Source organism: Bos grunniens, chromosome 3 (assembly GCF_055505025.1).
Source record: "Bos grunniens cultivar Pamir isolate PY7600 chromosome 3, Bosgru_T2T1.0, whole genome shotgun sequence".
NCBI classification, from domain to species: Eukaryota; Metazoa; Chordata; class Mammalia; order Artiodactyla; family Bovidae; genus Bos; species Bos grunniens.
This window is the reverse complement of record NC_141167.1, coordinates 90,440,965-90,464,746: the sequence shown is the minus strand read 5'-3', so window position 1 is coordinate 90,464,746 and position 23,782 is coordinate 90,440,965.

Below are 23,782 nucleotides of genomic sequence, written 5' to 3'. Positions count from 1 at the left end.
AAATGAGCAATGCAAACAAATAGAGGAAAACAATAGAATGGGAAAGACTAGAGATCTCGTCAAGAAAACTGGAGCTGTCAAGGGAACATTTCATGCAAGGATGGGCATGGTAGAGGATAGAAATGGTAAGGACCTAAGAGAAGCAGAAGAGATTAAGAAGAGGTGGCAAGAATATACAGAAGAACTATATAAAAGAAGTTTTAATGACCCAGAATATCATGATGGTATGGTCACTCACCTGGAGCCAGACATCTTGGAGTGTGACATCAAGTGGGCCTTAGGAAGCATTACTAGTAACAAAGCTAGCGGAGGTGATGGAGTTCCAGCTGAGCTATTTAAAATCCTAAAATATGATGCTGTTAAAGTGCTGCACTCAATAGGTCAGCAAATTTGGAAAACTCAGCAGTGGCTACAGGACTGGAAAAGATCAGCTTTCATTCCAGTCCTAAAGAAGGGCAATGCCAAAAAATGTTCAAGCTACCATACAATTGTGCTCATTTTACTTGCTAAGCATGTTGCAGTCCTTGGGGTTGAAAAGAGTCAGACTCAACTTAGGAAGTGAACAGCAGCAACAAATGAGAGTTAAAAGATAACAGATATAAATGGACAATCATTATGCACTTGCCACATAATAACTGTGTAACAAATAATTAATCACGATTAATGACATTATAAATGAGATAGAAAGGGGACCTTAGTACGAAGTAGAGACTGAAGACTAGGAAACTGAACTTGCAGTGGGGCAACCTTAGGGGAAGATGCTGAGAGCTGAGTAACAGGTTCCAGATGTGCAGTGAGTTGTGAGCCAGCAGCATTAAGGCTGGAGGTGAGAAGGCGGGAGCTGGTTGTCCGGAGGTGCGGGCAGGACACAGAAACATTTTGCTGTAGGAGAAACAGAGCTGGGATTGGCCACTGGGGCATCCCACAGCAAACTGCAAAGGTGAGAAGGACTTGTGTGAGCATCCTAGATATTCAAGGTTGCTGCTGGTAAAATTAACAAAGAACAAGTTGAGGCCCCAGGGAAGATGTCTGGTTAGGCTTGTGTGTGTGGTGTTTCTACTTGGCTCCCCTGCTTAAGAAGGCAAAGATCTGAGTCTGAAAGGTACAGCTTGCTGAAGCAAGTGTCTGAAACATGCAGGCAATCATGAACTCTTAAATCTTAAAAAGACAAACTAATTACCCCCTTGCCTTGGGGGAAAAAAAAAAAAAAAACCACCACCACAAAACCCCATACTCCATGCCCACAGATAATACATCTGCTTATTATAGAAAAGTTATGTAAGAAGCAGAAAAGCAAGATAAAAATCACCCATATTCTTATAACACAGAGGTAACATTTTAGAGTACAGGTAACCTTTCAGAGGGGATACAAAAATAGAATCATACTGTGCATACCGTGTGGTAACCTCTTATCACCTTTGATACACCGTGGACATCTTTCCTTGTGAAGTACGAGTCTGCAGGTCTGAATTTTTCAGATTGGGGACATGTGACAGTGTGCCAGGGGTTCTATAAAACTGGTTCATCACACCAGAGCATCCGTTTTACTCAGTGGTAAAGAGTAAAAAATCTGGCTGCAATGCAGGAGACCTGGGTTTGATCCCTGGGTTAGGAAGATCCCTTGGAGAAGGGAACGACTACCCACTCCAGTATTCTAGACGGGAAAATCTCATGGACAGAGGAGCCTGGTGGGCTACAGTCCAAGGGGCAGCAAAGAGTTGGACACGACTAAGCGACTAACACTTCCAATTTTTTTCAGCAGAGTGCCAGGGGTTCTATGAAAACTGTGGTTCATCACTTCAGAGCACTAATTTTACTCAGTGTAAGTTACCTAAAATATTAATTTTATATTAAAACAAACCTAGAAATAGTATGAAAGAGAGTGCAAAATTTGCATGAATTTTTAGAGGGTATGAGACTTCAAAGAAATATCTAGCTTGCCTCATTTTCCGGTACCATCACTTTTAATTGGCAGGTAGCCATCAACTTATGAGGCTCAGTCAAATGGACTGAGAGAGAAGAGAGGGGAAAGAGATGTGGCAATTCAGGGGCAAAACCTCAAGACCCTTCCATGAAGCACAGGGTCCCTTGCCTGATAAGCAGTAAGATGATCTGAAGGGCAATGTGAACATCTTGATGTCATGGCTTGGCCTTTAGAGCCTGGGTCTAGGTGGGTGACTTAATTCTAAGCTATGCCATCCCTAATCTCTCCCTCCTAACCTGTTGACATAGAACAGCTGAAGGCTGAGGTGGCACCTGGTTGGGGACAATGCGGCTGCATTTGACATGGTACTCAGAACTAACCCAGTAACTCCAGACGTGGCCTGTAGTGTGCACAGCTCTGCTATTTCCACCCCAGCTCTGCTAATAATAAGCTCTGTGACCACAGGCAATGTACTTAACTTCTCTCTGCTTCAGTTTTGCCATCTATAAATTGGTGATAGAAGTAGCAGCTAATAGGGTCATTGGCAGCATTAAATGAGTAAAGTACAATACTTAGAGTATCACTTGGGACATAGTAAATTTATATATGTTAATTATTATCATTATGTAATCTACAATTGCATAAGCTTCTCACGGTAACTATGTCCCATTCTTGCTTCAAACTGAGCTTGTGGCTAATTAAAACTCTTGGGTCTTTTTCATTGGGATTGTTATCAAGTTTGTATTCTCTGTGCTGTTATTAGTTTTTAATTGCATGGCTTATTAATGTTAATTTACTTGATTCTGGTCTAACGTGCGGTAGCTATACAACAGCTAAGTTTTCCTTTCCAGAGTCAATTGGGTTTCACATTTAATGACATTTCTTCCCCATTTTGCAGATGACATAACTGAGGGAAGGAAATTACTACTATTTATTGTGCCCTTTGTGCCAGCCATTGGGATAGGTGCTTTGCATAGGGCATCTCAGTTAATCCTCAGAAAAAATTAAAGATGCAGGATTTATTACCTCATCTTACATATGTGAAAACTACAGCTCAGTGTGGTTAAGCAAATTGCCCAAGGTTATCTGGCTGGCTGAGTAATTTTTCCCTACCTCACATCACCCCCTAGTTTAGGGTTCAGCTGTAAACTTTAATGGTGTGTTTCTATTCAAGCTGATGAAGTAGATGTTTTATAGGACAAAGCCAAGGACAGAGACAAATCCCTGGAGAACCCCTTCTAGGTAGATCTTTGACTCTCATGTCAATTCATAAATCAATACTCTTTGTAGAGGATCATTCAACCACTGAAACTGGAATTAGATGCTGCTGTTGGAAACTGGGGTCCAGAGCTTAAGAAATCATGAAGAAACCTTTTTCCATCACATCTTTGAGGGAAGAACCCCCTTGTCCCAGCTCTTTCCTTGTCCCTTCTCAGCTGGAATCCTGATGCTTATAGAGTCACATGTCCGGAATCAATCCCAGAAAGTGTTCCTTTTCAAGCTGAGTGTGAGAAGCTTTCAGAGCACTCTGGGAACAGCCGGCATCGGCCTGTATTTACTCTTGCTGTCGATTAATGCCAACAACTGGAGCATTGGGAGCCCAGACTATACGCACAGGACTTCTGACAAGAGGAGGGAGAATCAATAGCAGTGGCCAGACGCAAAGAAACCCAGCCTCTTCTTTCCCACTGTCACCACCCTTGACTTGACAAAGAGCAGTCAAGTCAGGAAAAGAGAAGGATCTGTCCATTGGAAATTTCTCTCAGTGTGATCTTTGCCCCATTTTGAATTAACAGAAGCAGTGGAGTAGGTGGTGGCATAGAGGCTGGGCCAGCAGGTTCCAGGACTCTGCCCCAGGGTCTGTGCGCTGCACTGTTAACTGCACTTTTCCTTAAGGGAGGAGGAAGTAGTGGTTACCTGAACCCTGGGCACTCTGATTAACACTCTAATCCCCACTGATTAGAAGTATTAGAAGGGGGGTTGGGAGAGGAGGCTCTAATCCCTGCACATAAAATGATGGTCTCATCTGTAGTGGTTCCCCAAGCTCCCCAGCCTACCCAGCACCAGGGGCCCTGCTTTCCCATCTTGTCTACAATTGTGTGTGTGTATTAAGCTGTTCAGTTGTGTCCGACTCTTTGCGACCCAAAGGACTGTAGCCCGCCAGACTCCTCTGTCCATGGGATTCCCCAGGCAATACTGGAGTGGGTTGCCATGCCCTCCCCCAGGAGATCTTCCCGACCCAGGGAGCAAACCCATGTCTCTTATGTCTCCTGGATTGGCAAGTGAGTACTTTACCACTAGTGCCATCTGGAATAGCAGCCCCATCTGTCTACTCTGGAATACTGCTCCATTGTGTTCAGAGCTCTTACCATTACCGGATGTGATGTTGTCCATTTGTCTGTTGGCTTTATGTTTCTCCTGGCATGTGTGGGCTCTACAAGGGCAGGGATCCACATCTTCGCTGGTGCACGGATGCTCAGTAAACATTTGCTGAGTAATTGAATGGCCTCTTGCCATTACGCATCCTTTGTCATATGGCCCCATTGACCTCTCTGATTGATCTCAGCTCAGGCCATTCACCTTCCCACAGGGCACCAACAATACTGACCTTCCCGTAGATCTTCAGGCATGGCAAGCCCATTCCTGACAATGGCTTTGGGGCTTTCTGCCCAGTACAACTTACCCTGCTAGCCATATGGCTGTTCTTCCTTGCCTCTTTGGGCTCTGAAAGGGCTTTTCTGACCTCTCTGTCCAAAGTAGCCCTCTGACCCTAGACCTTTCACTCATATGACTCTGTTTTAGTTCCTTTAAAACTCTTACTGTTCTAGGAAAGCATGTATTTAATGATTGGCTGATTTTTCTTGCTTGTCCCCAGTACAGAGGAATGTAAGTTCCTTGGAGACCTCAACCATACATGGTTCATACAGCACTGTGTCCCCAGTACCTACCCCAGGCCTGGTGTGGAATAGGAAATTGATCAATCTATGCTGACTTAGTAAGTGACAGTGATTTGGGGTGGGCACTGAACCCCAGCCCTGCAGGCGCTTTGGGAACTGCAGTGAGGGGGTATGACTGGCAGCTGAGGAGGACTGAGCCCAGGATCCAGCCTGGAGAGGGTGGTTGCTCCACCATGACTGAGTGTCCATTAGCAGGGCTGGCAGGGGGTGAGGACAGCTGGAAGGGGCTTCTCACCTTCTTGCTTCTCTCAGCCTCCCTGGCAGCTAGGAGAGGCTGTCTCCATCCCATTGGAATATGTCATTCAGGCCCAGAGAGTGAGAGCACCTCCCCCTTTCCCACCTTGGTGGTGATGGCATGGTGACCTTGGAGGGTGCCACATGACGGGGGTGAACCGGAACATTCTTCTGAGCTGTCACATGAGAAAGAAGTCAGCTTCTCATGCTTTCAGTTACTGAAGTTTGGGGCTCCTTACCCAACTGTAGCCTTGCTAACTAACACATGGCTGTCTCCACTGTGTATTACACAGAAAGTGCTTGATGAGTGTGTCGTTGAGCTCCCTAGTGAGGAAGATCTGTTTATTCCTACAAACATAAAGGGAACTGGCTATGTTCCTTATTTTCCCAGATGGTGCTAACATCCTTCTTAACTTCCTCAGGTCATCACCTCTTGTGTGTGGGGGTCCCTCTCTGTATTTTGTTGTTTTGTTTAGTCACTAAATCGTGTTTGACTCTGTGCAACCCCATGGACTATAGCCCGCCAGCTTCTCTGTCCATGGGATTCTCCAGGCAAGAATACTGGTGTGGGTTGCCATTTCCTTTTCCAGGGAATCTTCCCTACCTAGGGATCGAACCCACATCTCAGGCACTGTATTTTTTACTGCTGAGCCACCAGGGAAGCTCTCCCTGCATTTAGCAGGGGACAAACATGTGAAGAGGTGAGTTTTGAGACATATGCCAAAAAGAGTTTCTGAGGGCTCCCTACAGTAACAGACAGGCAGCTCCAATGGTTTCTCCCTCTATCTGTGTCACCAGTGAGATGTCCTGGAGGTAGGTGTCACAGCCTGATGGGCTGCACCTATAGAAGATCCCTGTGATGACTTTCCAAGAACTCTTTTAATAGAAATTCTTCTTAGCATTTTATTCCTAGATCTTCTGGGATCAACCACCTGCTTTCTTGACTCTCACTCTCAGACTGGTTTCTTGGCTACTTATTGAATAGCTTTTTTCCCCCCAGTAGTCAGGTATGGATGTGAGAGTTGGACTGTAAAGAAAGCTGAGTGCCGAAGAATTGATGCTTTTGAACTGTGGTGTTGGAGAAGACTCTTGAGAGTCCCTTGGACTGCAAGGAGATCCAACCAGTCAATCCTAAGGGAAATCAGTCCTGAATGTTCATTGGAAGGACTGATGTTGAGCCTGCAACTCCAGTACTTTGGCCACCTGATGTGAAGAACCGACTCACTGGAAAAGACCCTGATGCTGGGAAAGATTGAAGGCAGGAGGAGAAGCGGACGACAGAGGATGGGATGGTTGGATGGCATTATCGACTCGATGGACATAAGTTTGAGCAAGCTCCAGGAGTTGGTGACGGACAGGGAAGCCTGGCATCCTGCAGTCCATAGGGTCTCAAAGAGTTGGACATGACTAAGAGACTGAACTGAACTGAATTGAATAGCTCTTGGAAGTTCTATAGCCTGAGGCTTAGTTGCACTCTCTTAACTAAGTTTTTCTTAAGAGTTTTTTCAGGAAGCTCAGCAATTTTTCTCATGCAGCGTTCATCTCCCCTTATGATGGACCTTGATCTTGCTTTCACTACTACCACTGTAGTTAGCCTTGGACAAATCCCTTTCTCTGTGGTTCAACAGAGAGAGGGTTTTTTTTGTTTTTGTTTTTGTTTTTTTTTAAAGAAATTTTGCTTTGAAATTAAGTAAATAAGAAAAATGAAAGAAGACAGACTTTTAAGTTTAGAAATCATTGACTTCCTGGTGGGCACAGCTTACAGTCTCCCAGTTCACAGATGAATCACTCAACAAATATTCATGGGGCTCCTCTAAGGCCTAACACCAGCCACAGGGGATTCAAAGATAAGTAGCGTGCAGGCTTTGGCTTCAAAGAACTCCTGATATATACAAAAAACAAATGGGAAATTGTTTTAAAATACAATGTGATAAACGCAACAATGAAGGCACATAGTGGATGGGATTTTTCAATATAGTTAAGAGGGTCCCAGATCCCTTCCTTTACAAAGTGCTCTCTGAAAAGCCCTGTCCCAAAGTCTCCCTCTTCAGTTGTGGCCACCACATTATTCTCTATTCAATAAAGGCATAACTCCATGTGATTTAATTTACATGTATTTATAGGGCTTTGCATATGAACAAATATAATACATCAGAAAAAGATCCTTTGAGTAGACTATGTTCCCCTTTTCTTGACTTGAGAAATATGCCTGTTCCTTTGAGTGAACATCAAAGGGGCATCTACTTACTTCTGGAAGAATCTGTTCCCCAGGTTGTAACTAGCAGTCCCCAAGGTCTTCTGGGGGAGCACCAGGTTCTCTTGAGCCCCAGTGTTCCCTCCTACTGGTTGTTCTCTGGCAGGAGAGAAGGAACCCTGGTCAGTTTCAGAAAGGACTCCTCCCCTCTGACCACCCTACAGAGAGGTCAGAGAGCCTCACTACATATATCATCTTCGGTCTTTGCTCTCTTGATCCAATTCTAGGTAGAAAGGAAGAATGGAACAGGGCCTGGTGCTGAGGTGGAGGAAGGTGAGGTGATGCTGTGGAGAAGGTGGCTGTTGCCCCAGTGCCTTCTGGGTCCCACTTGTGAGGACTTCTGGGTCCCACGTGGACTTATGAGGTTCACAGGCTGGGGAAGATTGCACTCTCTGTCATCTGCATCTGTCTCTGCTTCTGCCACTTCTTCTGTCTTTTGGTGGCTTCCTGAAGAGAACTACAGATGACCTGGGAGTGGGGAAGGTAGGAACTCTCCAGAATCAGGGGAGGTCCCTTTATTCCTCATGTTGGGGTCCCCTAGGAACAAATGCTTTAGACAGGACACTGATAGGGACACGGAAAAGACTCCTGAAGTGCCCCTCCCCACCATGCTCCTTTCTGCCAATGATTGAAAAAGCCCTAGTGGAAATGTCTGAGTTTTAGAGAACAGGGTCTGGGCTTGAGTTCTAGCCCTGCTACTAACCTCTGAGATTTGTTTTCTTTGTCTGCAAAATGAGGAGTGAAAGGAGCTAATGTGTGAAAAGCGCCTCTAAATAGCAGAGTGTTGTGCAAACGACAGCTAATTCTACTGCAGGTAGGTAACAACCTTGATCTAGGTGGAAACCTGCCCATTGGTTTTGTGGCATAAAAATCTTGGAACTCTCTCCAGATCATGACCCCATCTTCCTGGGGCCCCAGAAGAGGAAGGTAAGAGGGACCTTCCGCAGCCACATGGGATTGGATTTCCCTGTGTCCTGTGGAAGACTCCCCTGGGCATCTCCTTTCTCCTGCTCATGTCTATTCACATGCTTCTCTCTGGCTTTGGGGCCTCCCTGACTAGTGACCCATGACACATGTTACTGCTCTCTGACTGCCTGAGAAGATAAATTTCTTGCTCATCTGTGTTCCTGTAGCTCTTTGTAGAGAGCTCTTTTCTTATCTGATCATGTCCAGTTATAGCTGTTTCTTACATTTCTGTCTCTGTAGATTGTGAACTCCAAGTCAAGAACTGTGTTTCCTTATGTGTGCGTGTGCGTGTGTGCTCTGATGCTCAGTTGTGTTTGACTCTTTGCAATCCTGTGGACTGTAGCCCACCAGGCTCCTCTGGCCAGGGAAGTTTTCCTTAAAGAATACTGGAGTGGGTTGCCATTTCCTCCTCCAAGGGATCTTCCTGACCCAGGGATAGAACTTGCGACTCCTTCATTGGCAGGTAAATTCTTTACCACTGAGCCATCTGGAAAGCCCCCATGTTTCCTTACTCAGGACCAAAGATATAGGTGTGCCAAGGTGTCTTTATTTTCATGGATGAGTCCCTAGAGGAGGGCTCAGTCCCACGTCTATGGTGTGGAAGGTGGAAGGGTTGATTGGGAAGAGATGTGTAGTAATGTTTCCCTCTGGTTTCTCAAATATTAAGGAGAAGAGGAGGGGGCATGTGTAGGACCTGGGTCGTTCTTAAGACGTAGTAACTTGCTCAGCAACTGGGGAGGGAGAAATTCTCCATGAGATAAAGAATGAACTAGAGTTAGAAGACTTGGATTCGAATCTTGCTTCTGTACATTTACTAACAGTAATATGTCCACCGTCATTTATTTGAGTGTGTCAACCATTCCGAACCTCATTTTATGCTCTGGGGAAAAGTTCTTTGTCCTGTGGCTTTGTAGCAATGAAAGTGCAGTGCTCTTCACCAAATCCTGTCTGCTTCCCCCCAAGCACCCAGCCTCCCTTGGAATTAGATGGTTGCTGTGACTAAGTTCTGGCCAATGAGCGTCGATGGAACTGATGCCCCTCACCTGCAGGCCTGGCCCATGGAAACCTCCCCTGTCTGAGCACTAAAGTGAAGGATTTAGAGATTCTGTGGCAATGCCACAGGATGTAAGGAGCTTGGATCCCCAATGTCTATGTGGGATAGAATTTTTCTCCTTTCTGCCCACTTGCACTGATCTGTGATGAGAACAAGAAATTATTTCATTATGTTAAGCCATGGAAATTTTGGCGTCATTCGTTGCAGCAGTTAGCCTTCTTTGACAGGGTTTAAATGGGCAAAAGTTCTGCAGAAACTTCAAAGTGCTGTAACATTATTGGTTATTATTGTGGCTTTTATTCTAGAAAATCTTTTAAGTGCACAGTTACAGATTTTTCCAGGCTCTATATAGAGCCTATATTTTCTCAAGGATACAGGGGGGACTGGGGAGACCCTTGGAAAATATCCAGTGGTCTGACTATTTGGAGGTGTTCATGCCTGGGTGCCAGGGGAAAGACCTCTTCTGGAAGGGGAGCCCTAGATGACTCTCATGCCCAGAGGAGCAGGGCTATTTCAGGATAGACTTTGGGCAGCGGTACCCAGCTCAGAGGCTGTCCTGTGGGCCTAGAGCCAGCTGTCTGAACATCAGCTGCTTGACGGCTAAAAAGGGTGGTGAAATGAAATCAGTTGTTAACAGGCTCTGGGAGACCTTACTGACCATATGAGCCATGCAGAACTTTGTTCCCTTCATACGTGGATGCTCTCAGCATCTGGTTGCACTTGACCCTTAACCAGTCTCCTGACCTGGCCCAGCAGAAGCCTGACTTACCCTTGATCTGGGCAGGGAGTGGGGTGTAACATGGATGGACCCAGACACAGTCTCCTGAACTATTTCTCCAAGGAAGCCACGAATAACCAGGAAGCCACTCTCCTGGCTCACAGAAGGAGAGAGTAGGAAGAGGGATGGGACTCACTTTATTGATCAGCAGTCATGGGCAAGATACTTTATCAACATTAAGTCTTTGAATGCTTACAACAACTCAGGGATAGCCTTTATTATTCCCACTTTTACAGATAAAGTAACTGAGGTCCAAGGAAGTAGAGTGAATTGCCCAGGATCGCACAGCTAGTAAATACTCAAATTCAGTCTCTCTGACTTAAAGCCTGTGTTCTTGACATGGTACCTCATAGCTTTCCCAACAGGGTAGAGGTACAGTCCTGCCTCTCAGGACAGGCTAAGAAAAGTGACCCCCTGGCTCTGTCCTGGGACTCCTTTTGGTGTTGGCTCCTCTCACTAGCAAGTCTGTCTCCTGAGTTTGTGAGGAACTCCTTCTGTGAACTTGTGAACCCTTGGGTCAATAGGTAGAGGCTTCCAGGTAGAGGAGATGGGAGGCAGCAGGCTGGGTGTTCAGGAGAAGGGTGGGGAGGAGTGAGAGGAGAGGAAGAAAAAGAGAAGCTGGAAAGGTCAAACATAGAACAGAGGGGAAGGCAGAGGGGAGCAGGAAGAAGTCGCTCCCCCTACCCCTGGGGGTGTTCATCAGAAGCTGGGTGCTCCCACTGAGTGTCTTGATGTCCTTCAGCACCTGAGAGTCCATAAGGATCTGATGCCTTCCTGGTACCTAGCTGGTTATCAGTTTAGTCTTGCCCAGAAATCGAGAATAGTCTTAACTATTTTCAGTTGAACAACTGATCATTGAAAACCCATCCTCATTTTGAGTCTCCGTTGTGCCTTCAGCAGAACTTCTTGGGGTGCGTGTGGATGGGCTGGCCTGGGAGGCCTGGATGGATACCATCACGTGGTTTTCTGGCAGCTCTGCTGGGGCCATCTAGCCGGCTCCCCCCAGAGATGCCTGGCATAATAATGCTATATTTGTCTTTTCCAACCGTCATTCTGTTATTGTTTGTGTCTAACCCCAAAAGCTTTCAGTAACAGCCAGCGCCAGTCCTCTGATCCTGATGGGGAGGGAGAAAAATGCCTTAAAAAGCAAATTGCTTCCCTGGTCGCTGGCCTCTGGCTCAGGAGGCTGTGGGCTGGACTTTCCCTGGAGCTCCTCAATGCTGCAGCCTGCCTGCCGGCTTTCTAGCACCTTTCCAAGGAGCTGAGCTCCAGGGAGGGTAATGAGGACTCTGGCTAGTGGCTTGAGGAGAAATTGTATGTTCTCTATTTTTCTTAGACTTGGAGTGAAGCAGAAGGCATGAGCAGGGGCTGGGCCTCTAGAAATATACCCTGGTAATCTGAAGATGTGCTCACATGTTGGTATTAGAGAGGGAGAAAAATCTTCAAGCAGAGTCTCATTAAGCCTTCTTACAATAGAATTCCCCTGTTGTGGAAAATCGAGATTCTGCATGGTATTTTAAAGTTACTCTGTTAGAACCACATATTTATTTTACTTTCAAAATAACCCTTTTTTTTGGGAGGGAAGGAATGCCTTTAGTCATGTTCCTAATTTTAAGAGGCTCTGCCGAGTCTTTTTCACTGGTTGAATTATAACAAGACCAATGAGGTCATTGTCGGTGGATTAATTATAGCAAGGCTGGTGAGAAAATTCAACCTTCTTTGATAAACACAGCTTAGCTACTTTAAGTGAACAATTTTCTACAGCAAACATTTCAACACATGTTGTCTCCTATAACAAATATTAATGGTCTCATGGTGACAAGTCTTTAGAATTCTTAAACTAGTCAATATTTAGAGGAAAGTTCTTTGCCTTTTTTCATGAACAGACTTAAATGGAAACTCGACTTTATGATGACAATATGCAGAAAAAGTGTGAATTTAACCTAAATTTTGTATCTGATATGTAAATGTTTTCTAACCTTTCTCACTTGTCTAAGAAAAGGCCATGCCAACTCCAGGTTTTGCATCCTCAAGACACTTGTGTCAATAGTTTCTTTTTTAAAACAGTTTATTTATTTTTTAATTAAAAGATAATTACTTTACAGAATTTTGTTGTTTTCTGTCAAACGTCACATGAATCAGCCACAGATATACATATGTCCCCTCCCTCTTGAACCTCCCTCCCATCTCCCTCCCCATCCTACCCCTCTAGTTTGATACAGAGCCCCTGTTTGAGTTTCCTGAGTCATTTAGCAAATTCCCATCAGCTATCTATTTTACATATGGTAATGTAAGTTTCCATGTTACTCTCTCCATACGTCTCACCCTCTCCTCCCCTCTTCTCTGTGTCCATAAGTCTGTCCTCTTTATTTGTTTCTCCATTGCTGCCTTGCAAATAAATTCATCAATACCATCCTTCTAGATTCCACATATATGCATTAGTATACAGTATTTATCTTTCTCTTTCTGACTTACTTCACTCTGTATAAGAGGCTCTACACTCATCCACCTCATTGGAACAGACTCAAATGTGTTCCTTTTTAAGGCTGAGTAATATTCCATCATGTATGTGTACCACAGCTTCTTTATCCATTCAACTGTTGATGGACATCCAGGTTGCTTCCATGTTCTAGCTATTGCAAATAGTGCTGCAATGAACATTGGGGTACATTGTCTTCTTCAATTTTGGTTTTCTCAGGGTATGTGCCTGGGAGTGGGATTGCTGGGTCATATGTTGGCTTTATTCCTAGTTTTTTAAGTAATCTCCATACCATCTTCCATAATGGCTGTATCAATTTACATTCCCACCAACAGTGCAAGAAGGTTACCTTTTCTCCACACCCTTTCCAGCATTTATTGTAGCATTTTGATGACGGCCATTCTGACCAGTGTGATGTGATATCTCATTGTAGTTTTGATTTGCATTTCTCTAATAATGAGTAACGTTGAGCATCTTTTCATGTGTTTGTTAGCCATATGTATGTCTTCTTTGGAGAAATGTCTCTTTAGGTCTTTTCCCCACTTTTTGATTGGGTTGTTTGTTTTTCTGGTATTGACTTGTATGAGCTGCTTGTATATTTTGGAAATTAATCCTTTGTCAGTTTTTTCATTTGCTATTATTTTCTCCCATTTTGAGGGCTGTCTTTTCACCTTGTTTATAGTTTCCTTTGCTGTGCAAAAGCTTTTAAGCTTAACTAGCTTATAATTTTCTGTATACAGTTCTTTTGTCTCCTTAGGTAGATTTATTCCTAGATATTTTATTGTTTTTGTTGCAATGGTGAGTGGAATTGATTCCTTAATTTTTCGTTCTGATTTTTCATTGTTAGTATATAGGAATGCATGTGATTTCTGTGTATTGATTTTGTATCCTGCAACTTTGATAAATTCACTGATTAGCTCTAGTAATTTTCTGATAGTATCTTTAGGGTTTTCTAGGTATAGTGTCATGTCATCTGCAAATAGTGAGAGCTTTACTTCTTCTTTTCTGATCTGGATTCCTTTCATTTCTTTTTCTTCTTTGATTGCTGTAGCTAGGAATTTCAAAACTATGTTGAATAATAGTGGTGAGAGTGGACACCCTTGTCTTGTTCCTGATCTTAGAGGGAATGCTTTCAGTTTTTCACCACTGAGAATAATGTTTGCTGTGGGCTATGTTGAGGTAGGTTCCTTCTAGGCCCATTTTTTGAAGAGTTTTAATCATAAATGGGTGGTGAAATTTGTCAAGGGCTTTTTCTTCATCTGTTGAGATTATCATATGTTTTTTATCTTTCAATTTGTTAATATGGTGTATCACATTGATTGATTTGCATATATTGAAGAATCCTTGCATCCCTGGAGTAAACCCAACTTGATCATAGTGTATGAACGTTTTGATGTGTTGTTGAATTCTGTTTGCTAGAATTTTGTTGAGGATTTTTGCATCTTTGTTCATCAGTGATATTGGCCTGTAGTTATCTTTTTTTTTGTCTTTGTCTGGTTTTGGTTATCAGAGTGATGGTGGCATTGGAGAATGAATTTGGAAGTGTTCCTTTCTCTGCAATTTTTCTTAATTTTTTCATTAGGTCCCATTTAATCATAACTGAATAAAGTAATTTGATTATTTTATTATATGTTGATAAAATATATTATTATATAAAGTCAGTTATATAAGTATATATCCAGCTGCTCTTTGCTGAGTAAGCTACTCGGCAGTACAATGGGCTAGAATTGGAAAAAGCTGGAAGCTTGCCTTGGAAGGCAGAAAAGTAGGGTGGCAGCTGTCTTCAAATTTGATCCTCTCTTGTGTACCACCTAAATATGGAGGACTTCTTTGCAAGGGAGCAAACCCTAGAGAACACTGAAGCACAGCATCTCAGAATTTGAATGTGCAATATGGTGTTTTGTTTTATTTTTATTGGAGGATACAGACCTAACAGCATCAGAAGATATTAAGAAGAGATGGCAAGAATACACAGAACTATAGAAAAAAGATCTTCATAACCCAGATAACCACCATGGTGTTATGTTTTTATGTAATGCGTCATAGAACAAATATTTTAGGATTTGTGGACTATACAGTTTCCACTGGGCTTGGATGGCTCAGATGGTAAAGAAGCTGCCTGCAATGCAGAAGACCTGGGTTTGATCCCTGGGTCGGAAAGATCCCCTGGAGGAGGAAATGGCTATCCACTCCAGTATTCTTGCTTGGAGAATTCCATGGACAGAGGAGCCTGGTGGGCTACAGTTCATGGGGTCACAAAGAGTCGCACACTACTGAAGGAACTGAGCGTGCACAGTTTCCATTACAACCACTTAATGGAGCCAATGTGGTGTGAAAGTGGACACAAAAGTGCAAGTGTTAGTAGCTCAGTCGTGCCTGGTTCTTTGCAACCCCATGGACTGTAGCCTGCCAGGCTCCTCTCTCCGTGGAATTCTCCAGGCAAGAATATTGGAGTGTGTTGTTATTTCCTTCTCCAGGGGATCTTCCCAATCCAGGGATCGAACCTGGGTCTCCTGCATTGCAGGCAGATTCTTTACCATCTGAGCCACCAGGGGAACCAGCTTGTAAATTCATCAAGTCTGAGAATCCCTGGCCTGAAAGTAGACATAAACAATAGGTAAACAAATGAGTGAGACTGTTCCAATCAAACTTTATTCATAAGGACAGGCCCACAGGCTGCACTTTTCCTTTGACTGCGAGGTCATGAAGCAGAGAGTGTGTCTGTTTTTGTCCTGAGAGGGAGTGTTCAGTAGTGGTTAAAAGCGTGGTCTGGGATCAGTCAGCGTTCCATCACTTCCTCACTGGGAGACATAAGCTCGTTGTTTAATTTTTCTGTGCCTCAGTGTCCTTATATGTAAAACGAGGATAATAGTAGTGTCTGCCTCATAGGGATATTGTGAGAACTAAATTATGTTAGCCATTCTCAGTTTGCATTCTAGTATTTAGAACAATGCTTGGCACAATGAAGATGCTCAATAAATATTCATGTCATGAATCTGAGGCCCAGTAAGGCAGAACATCTTGTGAGGTCCCAGGGTCGGGTGGGAGCAGCGCCATGTCCGGAACAACACAGCTGACTTCCAGGCTTTTCTCTCCTGTTTTCCTGAATCCTTCAAAGCTGTGACAGCCTCTTGTTATGAAGACTACATGTTATTTATCTCATCATCCTCTATCTAACCTGTGTATAAACCTATATATAACCTCAGATATTCAGTTGATAGCACTCTAATGGCAGATGGTGAAGAGAACTAAAGAGGAATTATAGAGAAACTGAAGAGGGTGAAAGAAGAGAGTTAAAAATGCTGGCTTGAGACGCAGCACTCAAAAAACTAAGATTATGGCACCTGGTCCCATCACTTCATGGCAAATAGAAGGGGAGAAAGTGGAAACAGTGACAGACTTTATTTTCTTGGGCTCCAAAATCACTGTGGTGACTGCAGCCATGAAATTAAAAGATGCCTGCTCTTTGGAAGAAAAGCTATGATGAACCTAGATGGCATATTAAAAAGCAGAGACATCACTTTGCTGACAAAAGTCCGGATAGTTAAAGCTATGGTTTTTCAAGTAGGCATGTACGGATGTGAAAGTTGTACCATAAAGAAGGCTTAGCACTGAAGAATTGATGCTTTTGAATTGTGGTGCTGGAAAATCCTCTTGAGAGTCCCTTGAACTGCAAGGAGATCAAACCAGTCAATCCTAAAGGAAATCAACCCTGAATATTCATTGGAAGGACTGATGCTGAAGTTGAAGCTCCATTTCTTTGGTCACCTGATGCTAAGAGACCACTCATTGGAAAAGACCCTGATGCTGGGAAAGATTGAAGGAAAATAAGAGGGGATGACAGAGGATTAGATGGTTGGGTGGCATCATTGACTCAATGGACATGAATTTGAGCAAACTCTGAGAAACATTGACGGACAGGAGAGCCTGGCATGCTGCAATCTGTGGGGTTGCAGAGAGTCAGACATGACTTAGGGACTGAACAACAACATCCTCTATAGGTCAGTTTTTTAATAGGTTCTTTGCCATCATTTCCCCAGCCCTGGAAGCCGTCTTCCTAAGGGGTGAGGGTTAGTGGGAAAATCTTGGGCTTCTGGGTTGCTCTGTGTGTGTGTCCACCCCTTACCTCTTCTGTGGCTTCCACACCACCTTTCCAAGGTCCAGCGCAGTAGCCGTGGAAGGGGAGTGGAATGAGGTTGGGTAATGCGGTAAACGTAGGCAGAGCAAAGAGGTGCACAGTCCAGGAAGCGGGGGTGGTCTCACCCTCAGCTGAGAGCTTGCTGCCACACCTGCCCCTCGCATTCCAGAGTGCCTGGATGGGGAGACCCAGTGGGGAGGACTTCCAGGTCTGAAAAGAGAGGAGGGATGAATTTCATACCCGACTTAGCTTTCGGGGGCTTGCCATCTTTGCACCTGAGGAGCCCTTGAGGTCCCTTTTCCCTGCCTTCCTCAGTTCCTGTCTGTTCAGCACCCCTTCCTCCACCTCCAGTCACCAGCGTCGGAGGATTGGGGCAGGGGTGAGGTGGGTGGGCTCTGCCCTACCTGTAGTGTGTTGGCATCTCCCCTGCCTGGAAGGTGGTGGAAGCTTTAGGCAGCTGACAGACTTGTGGTGGGGTGGGGAGGGGGCGGGTGGCGGGTGGAGAACGCCGGGAACTGCGGTTTGCAGCGGGAAAGGACTTGGATGAACTTGTGGAGGCCATGTGTGAATGGCACTGGGATGACCCTCCTGAGAGGATGCCTCCTGTGCGAGTGTGTGTGTGTGTATGTGTGTGTGTTTGTTAGTCACTCAGTCATGTCCGACTCTGTGACTCCATGGACTGTAGCCGGCTAGACTGCTCTGTCCATGGGATTTCCCAGGCAAGAATTCTGGAGTGGGCTGCCCTTCCTTTTACCAGGGGAAACCCCCTGTGTGAGTAGGGGGCTCAGCTCTCACAGAGGCAAGCCCGCATCCCTCCATGCAGGCTCATGCTCACCCCAGGCGGAGCCGTGGAGACAGACACTTTCCTTGCAGTGCCAAGCTTCTCCAGTGCCCCATGTCAGGGGTTAAAAAGGCCCTTGCTACATTTCCCATATAAGAGCCAATCCTTCTTCACTCTCAAGCGCCATCAAAGGTGGGCTTACAGATGGTAAGATGCCAAGGAGCTTTGCTCTGAGGTGGCTGTGATTGCTACAAACCAGTTCATTTCAATTGAGCCAAAGTTTATGCAGCCAGCTGTATCCACATCCAGGGAAGTACACTGACCATACACTTCCCATGAGCTTCTTTGCAGGGCCCTGAGAGTTAGCATCCCATCACATTTGTTGCACCCCTGGTGCCTTACTTGCCCTCCCTACTTCCTGCTCTCCTCCTTTCTGCACCAAAGGACCCATGCAGCTGGACCACCAGCTGGGCCTCTAGAAGGGCTTCTGGGGTGGAGTCACCACCATGGGGTGACTTTGCTGCAGCTGGAAGGCAGCTGCCACTAGGGGTGGTGAGGGCATGGGCAGCTCATTCAGTCTGGTTCAAGTTTGCATGAGGTCAATGTGACCAGGGCTGGATGACCACACCAGGCTCTGGCCACTGGTTCTTCTTCATTTCCTCCCAAATGTCAACATAGCAAAACACAGGCAAGGCAAGAGCGTAGAGAACTGTGAAGATAGGGACTGTGAGTTTGGGTTTTGCCTTGAAAAGGAAGTGGCTTGTACTCTGCCCCTTGGTGCCCTGACAGGTTGACTAGAGGCCACTCAGGTCCTTCTCTCCCCCATCTCCAGCAGGGCCTCCTAATCTGGGGTCACTGAATGTTGCATGGGATGTGGGAAGCCTGTGAACACCTAAATGGCATGTAGTGTGTGTGTGTGTGTGTGTGTGTGTGTGCATTTTCCTGGGGAGAGGCCTGAAGCTTTCATCAGATTCTCAAAGAGGTCAGTGGTTCCCAAAGGGTTAAGAAACACTGACGATTTGTCTACTGAAGCAGAAAATTGTTCTGGGGAAGCTTGGCTGGAGAGTTGCTTATCTAAGGACAGAGCTTTATCTTGGAGATGAGTGGAAATAAGGTACTGGAGCCGGGGGACTTGTTAGAGTCATTTGGCCTATATCCTTGGGCCTCAGAACTCTTACTGGGTGGTGGTTGAGAGTTCTTGTCACATTCACCTTTTCCTAAATATTTATTACTTTTACCCTTTATTGCTTAGTTACTAAAGCAAAACAAAATAAAAAATGTCAACTTACCTCAAGAGAATGGGAAGAGAAGCCACGGACTGAAAGAAAAATGTTTGGAAAGGACACATCTGATAAAGAACTACTTAAAATAGACCAGGAACTCTTAAAACTCAACAAGCAGAAAATGAACAACCTGATTGAAAAATGAGGAGAAACCTTGAACAGACACCTTACCAACGAAGATATAAAAGGCAAATAAGCATATGTAAACATGCCCTACCTCATACATCGTCAGGGAAATGCAAATTTAAACAATGAGATACTATTACACATGTATGAGAATGGGCCAAATCCCAAACACTGACAGTGCCAAATGCTGGTGAGGATTTGGTGCAACAGGAACTCTCTTTCATTGCTGGTGGGGATGCAAAATAGTATAAGCACTTTGGACGATAAGTTGGCAGTTTCTTATAAAGCTAAATACACTCTCTCACCATATGATCCAGCAATCATGCTCCCAGAATTGTTGAAAACCTATACTCACACAAAAACCTGCACTTGGATGTTTATGGAAGCTTTATTCATAACTGCCAAAATCTGGAGGCAACCAGGATGCCCTTCAGTAGGTGACTGGATAAACTGTGCTATAGCCAGACCGTGGAATATTATTCAGCACAAAAAAGAAAATGAGCTACCAAGTCATGAAATGACATGGAGAAAACTGAAATGCATATCACCAATGAGAGAAGCCAGACTGAAAAGGCTAAATATTATGTGATTCCAATTATACAGTATCATGGGCTTCCCTGTGGCTCAGATGGTAGAGAATCTGCCTGCAGTGCAGGAGACCTGGGTTCAATCCCTAGGTCAGGAATATCCCCTGGAGAAGGGAATGGCAACCCACTCCAGTATACTTGCCTGGAGAATCCCATGGACAGAGGAGCCTGGTGGGCTACAGTCCATGGGGTTGCAAAGAGTCAGACACGACTGAGTGACTAATATATACTATATCGTGGGAAAGGAAAACTACGGAGACAGTGAAAAGATCAGGGATTGCCAAAGGGTGGGGAGAGATGAACAGACAGGATTTTTAGAGCAGGGAGTATACTCTGTATCTTAGCCCACTTTACAATCTCCTGGAATGTTTGTTAAAACATCAATTACGGGGCCCATATCTCTGGAGTTTCTGATTCAGTAGGTCTAGGGCAGACCCCCAAGAATGTGTTTTTCTAACACATTCCCCGGTGATGATGATGTTGTTGGTCTAGAAACCACACTTTGAGAACCACTGCTCTTTACCAGACATTTCAATATTTTAATTGCATGGGCTTCCCAGGTGGTGCTAGTGGTAAAGAACCTGTGAGCTAATGCAGGAGACATAAGAGATGTGGGTTAGATTGGGAAGATTCCCTGGAAGAGGGCATGGCAGCCCACTCCAGTATTCTTGCCTGGAGAATCCCATGGACAGAGGAGCCTGGCAGGCTACAGTCCATCGGGTCGTAAAGAGTCAGACACGACTGAAGAAACTTAGCATGCACACAATAACTTGCACATACCTAGTTGAATGTCAGGCCTGGGAGTAAGAAATACTTTCACCTCCACATTACAGATAGGCAAACAGAGACTTAGAGAGGTGAAGTAACTTGCTATGAATCATACCTCCAGGGGATGAGGCAGGAGCTCCTGAATTCAGTCTTCCTGACTCCAAAGAGCAGCACTCTCCCAGTGCCCTCAGAGCCAGCAGAGATCTGGGCAGGTGGCTGACCATGTCTGGGAACCCCCAGGCCTGTGGCAGGCTAGAGGTGAAGCCAGAGGCAGTCTGGAGCCCTGCCCACCCTCGAGGGTGTTCTTGCTCTCTCAGTTGGCCTAGGGAACACTCCTGATTCCTAAGCGGCTTGGCACTTGCTTCCACAGGCCCCCTCCCTCCCAGGCGGCAGCTGCGAAGTTGATGAATTACCCTAAACTGTGATGCCTCCTCGGGAGCCTGTTCCAGGGTGTGCTGTGATGGCTTCCTGAGAAGGCGACAGCCATGTGGTCTGCAAACGAGCCTCTCGTTCCCTCGCTCAGCACAGCAGCTGCTCAGAGGCAGAGTGGGCCCTGAGCGGCCCCTCAGGGGAGCCAATTAGAACCACAACACTGAGAAAAGCACAGCAGAGACGCTCCATTAAATCTGGTGGGGGGCCCTCTTAACAATGGGACCAGCCCCAGGAGTCCCAGCTAGGTTGCATCCTGCCTCAGTCTTCAGACTGGCTCACCCTCTCCGTGCTGCTCCTGTCTCTTCCCAAAGGAGATTCGGGCCTGAGTGACTCTGAGTTGCTGTCTGGAGTTGATAAGAATGTCGGTGGACAGGTGTGTTGAGAGCCCAGGTGGGGAGCAAACCAGAGGGAGATGCTCTCTACACTGCCTGGGCAGGGTAAGGAGGGATGAGGGGGGATGGGCATGGTGTTCACTGTGGGTCATGATGCTGATGAGGATGCAGGATGCTCTGGGAAAGAGGAGCCCCGGTCCAGGACCTTGCGTTTTAGAGCATCTCACTTTTCCAGTCATGACTGTCACGAAAGGGCAAGGAATCCTTGTGCCATGAGGCTATGTCTATACAAGCCCCCATGACTCCCTTTCTTTGCCATACTTCAGGTACTTGGGAACCTGCAATTCTCTGCTCAAATGGCCCCAAGCCTGCTTATAGTCTCTGCATAACTTCTACCCCAGTGCATCTTTTACAGAGTGGGCTACATCATTGGCAGGTGTGTAAAGATCTTGGGCTTGTGGGCTGGATGTGTGTGTGTGTGTGTGTGTGTGTGTGTGAGGTCCCCTGATGGTGAGTCAAAACCCACTATGGGAAGAGGAGGAGGCAGTCTGGTAGGTAGGAGTCATCTTTCCCCATAGCTCTATGTACTAGAGCAGAACTCCAAGGAGCCTGAAAATTCTAGATTTAAACTTCCCAGGCTTATGAAGGGATATTTGTCAAGGATAGAGTGTTTTTTTTTTTTTTTTTCTATCTCACAGTGTGTTAGCCTGATTTATAACTTTTAACTACCTTGTTCGTGGCCCTGTAAGTGTTAGGGGTGTGTCCAAGTGAAGGTGATGACGAGAATAAGCTCCCAAGCTCTCCCTGAAGCAGCCAGGCCAAGTGCCAAGATTTTAGACTATCACATACAGTGTCAGGGAAAAGGGTGAAACTGGGTAATGCTCCAAGGCCTGAGCAAACACTTACTTGTCTTCTGGGATGAGAATGATGACAGGGGTGCTGATGAGCTGGCAGGAGCCCTGTGACCACGGTCTTGTGAGGAAAAGGCCCTAATTTAGTTACACCCTCCTTGATGTTTGACCTTGACCTTGGCCACACTGTTGCCCCAAAGTTCTCTCCCTTTATAACCTGGTGCTTTTGTCTTTTCCCTTTGCTAGTTGTTCTCCCTGTGCGCCCTCCACTCTCACCCCACCACAGATAAACCGTGAATTGTGCAATCACCCTCAGGAGGGGGCCTGTTACCAAGGGAGGAAGACCCTTTCTCTTACCTGGGGGCCCCTCCGTGGTAAAGACCTCTGCTGAACTTGGCGGGGTTAAGAGCAGTGCTACCAGAGGGTTTATTTAGGAGGGGGAGTAGAAAAGAGAGTCCACCCCTGTGACTTCCAGGCAAAGAGTGGGAGAAGAGAGAACATGAGATGTCCCTTCTGACATTTATCAGAAACCAAAGGTGTTTGAAGGCCTTGGATTATGGTCATGATCTTGATGTAAATCTCTACCGAGTCTTCCTCTGTGTCTCTACTGATCTGTCTCTGCTTCTATCACCCCTCTCTCTCTCATTTTTAACTAAAGGTGGGATTTTAGCATACTACTGAATGCCTACTGTATTCTATTTGTCTTTTTAGACAAATAGGTATCACGATTCAATGGACATGAACTTGGGCAAACTCCATGAGCTGGTGAGGGATAGGGCATCGTGGCGTGCTGCAGTCTCATGGCGTCGCGAAGAGTCGGACATGGCTTTGTGACTGAACAACAAAACAGCTGTATTCTAGGCTCTGTGCTGTGTTATTGCCTTGCTTAGTTCTTATGAGAACGCTGCGAAGAAGCCCCTCCCCCATTTTATAAATGGAGAAACAGACTTTCAGAGGTGAAACAATTGGCCTGAGGGCACGTAGCTCAGAAATGGGGGAGCTGGGGCCCACGTCCGTGTCATCTGACTTCGAGTTTAGTGTTTTTGTGCTATTGTCACTGAGGGAAGATTATCCCTAGGTGCTTTTTTTTTTTTTAAATCAGAAAGGAGAAATGCTGCCTGGAGTGTTAGCTTATCTCTCTCCGCCAGCATTCCCAGGGGTCCTGGCTCCCGGCTCCGAGGAGCGAGCTGGCAGCCAGGCACCATCTCTCGCGGAGCTGCCTGCAGACTCCCCATCTGCTCACGCAGGGCCCTGCCACCCGCTCTGCTGTCGGGGCGTGCCTGGAGTCAGACTGCACAGGCCGGCTTTGACAAAGCGACAGAAGCTGTAAAAACAGCTGTTTGACATTCCCTGCTGCTTTTAAAAACAGAACAGCCAACAAAGAGGTTGAATGAATACAGAAAGTACCCTTGTTTTCATGTGGATGAAAACAGTTTTACTTAGAGAATATTTATTTTCCTCTTTCCTTCCTCTGGTCTCTAATTATTTACCTACCCAATCATTCCCCGCACCCTCTGCCCCTTCTCTTTTCCTCTACCCTTTCCTCCCTCCTTCCCTCTTCTCTCTTTCCTTCCATTAAAAAAATCTCCCTTCTTCTGTTTCTGTGTCTTTTTTCAACCTAAATTTTCTTCTCTCCAAGGGCAATCTTTAGCTATTTCTCTGGGCTCCTGGTTTTTTGTATCTTCTGTGCTTTTGTTTTATTAATTCTCTGTAAGCTTTGGGCACATCTCATCCCAAACATAGTTTGATGAACTCCAGTGTATTTTATTTATTTTTTTCTTAGTATATATTTTTTTATTGGAGTATAGTTGACTTACCATGTTTCAGGTGCACAGCAA